The sequence below is a fragment of the Physella acuta genome, unplaced genomic scaffold (assembly GCF_028476545.2).
Source record: "Physella acuta isolate Inbredline_101_S28 unplaced genomic scaffold, ASM2847654v3 ptg002615l, whole genome shotgun sequence".
NCBI classification, from domain to species: Eukaryota; Metazoa; Mollusca; class Gastropoda; family Physidae; genus Physella; species Physella acuta.
This window is the reverse complement of record NW_026734070.1, coordinates 17,501-20,000: the sequence shown is the minus strand read 5'-3', so window position 1 is coordinate 20,000 and position 2,500 is coordinate 17,501.

Sequence of the window (2,500 nt, the reverse complement as noted above, 5' to 3'; positions counted from 1 at the left end):
TTTCCACAACACATCGCGGGACGGGAGACAACGCTCTAGCGAGAGAACGGATCCCGGCATTCCCGGATTTTTTCACATCGGACCGCTCACATTTCCCCCTTCACCGTAAACACGGCGTCGCCGGGAAATCTCTCGATTTGCATCGAGCCGACTGCGTTTTGCAGACCCGTCGCCCGTTCCGAGGGCTGGGCCAGTGCGAGACTTTTATCGAGCCACCAATACTGCTTGGTTGCGTTAGCACTGCGCGTCGCCGCTGGCTTCACGCTACGGACACGTACTTTTACCTTCACTGGCGCGACCTGCGCGCCGAGCCCGCATTTTACCGGGAAGCTAGTCGGGAGACTGAGCCACGCACGGTCAGATCGGGCACATGTCGCTGGCTGCGAGGGAGCGCGGATCCTAGCGTCACATAGAGGCTTCACCGACACTCACCTCCACAATAGTAGATACAGACCGTTTTAACCGCCGTATTTCTGCCCATACCTCTAGTGTTAAACCGAAAAATCGGGTACATAGTCTCGGGGAGGACCGGGGTGCCGCCCCATGAGGGGAGCCCGCACGGAGGGCGCCGGGGGTGCCGCGACCCGGGGGGCGGCGCGGGGGTGTCGGGGCGCATCTACGGGGCTCACTCGCGCGGGCGCCACACTTCCGGGGGGCGCCCCAGGTGGGGTGCCAACTTTGGCGCCCCCGACTAAGGGGCCGCCCCCACTGCGGTTACACGCTTTACGACCACCCACCCGCGTTCCCCACCCCAGGGGGCATGCGAATCACCCGCCAGGGGCGTTCTGGGACCGAGGGCGCCGCTCCGGCACAAGGGGGAGCCAAAACGCCCCGAGTTCCCCCGCGGCCACCTCGACACCTGGGCGGGCGGCGAGGGGTGTCCTGCGATCGGGGTGGGGAGCTCTACCAGAATCACCCGCCAAACTTCACCGGGGGCGTCTCCCGGCGCCCCTGCGCTCGGGTGACGAACAGCGCCCCGGGCTATCCCGGGCGCCCTATGGCGTCCACCTTCGATCGGAAGGGTGATCTCGACTCGGGCTGAGGCGGGCCACAACAATCCGCGGTCACATCGGAGCCGTCCAGGCTAACGAGGCCCCGGCTCACGGGTAACCCATGGGGCTGGACCGGGAGTCCGCCGTTAAAGAAGAAAGAAATGTAGTGCAAACCAGAACCAGTTTTTTTTATTTATTTTATAACTCGACTAATAATCGTCACAAAATTATAAACTTGGTACCTACGGATAGCCCTGGGCCCAACCTAATACAGGATGTCCATAACTATGCGCTAATTAAATAATTAATGGGTATTAAGGTCGGTCTTAGTAAATTGCTATATAAAGTCTAAGACCAGAACCAGTATTTTAAATTTATTTTATAACTCGGCTCCTAATTGTCACAAAATTTAAAAATTGGTACCTATGGATAGCCCTCGGCCCTACCTAATACACCGTGTCCATAACAATGTGGTAATTAAATATTTACTGGGCGTTAGGGTCGGTCTTAGTAAATTGCTATATAAAGTCTATATAAAATTTTACGAATTTAAAAAAAAAATTCCTACCGTCAAAAATAGCGACGCCTAGACCACCACACCTGTTCTGACGTTAAATCCTACTTGCACACACGTGTGGGAATAGATTAGATATCATCTAGAGATAGAATTCCTAATTATTTAATTAAAATAGAGACTCTAGATTTAATAGTTGTGTCATAGTTACATTAAGTCGAATTAGCGAAGCGGAGGCGGGAACTAGATTCTAGATCTAACACTTCGATTGCGATGAAAAAAAAATAGCTTTATTTTAAGGCCGACAAGGCAAATACGGTTTAATTAATATTAAAGAAATAAGTCCGAACACCTACCTTAAGCGAATCATCTACACAACACATGACTAGAAATAATACACGTCCACACGAAGAGCGATTGAAACGGTGACTGCAACGGTGAAAACTTGTACGACGGAAACATGGCGCCTAGGTTATGCCTACTTCCGGTCTGATGAAAATTTTTAATTCATTTTAAATTTTGCGCTCTATTTCGTCCGCGCTTGTCCACTTAAACTCTACAGAAAAGATAGTCTATATAAAAATAATTCCTAGAAGACAATTTTATGAGAGATCACCCACATTTATTTACCCTGCCTGTCTACCTTAGGGTTAGAGTTTGAATTTTTCTAGATTCAAGCCAAATATGCCGTGTCGATTAAACGACGACGTACATAACAGAGCGAAGACAATGAATGGTTCCTTAATTAACTATAATTACGGTCCTAATACAACTACAATTCACCATAGTACTAATATGTATGTGTATTGTTGTTTTGGGAGTTCTGTCATTACATTTTAAATTATAAAAAAAACGGGTTTACGATACACTTCATTACGCCGCCGATCGTGGTTTTAGATTTAAATTTGGTCGGATTCGGTTTATTATTAATTTATATAATACTTTATACATACTTTAATTCATTAAATACATTTATCTATGTATTTATTTCATT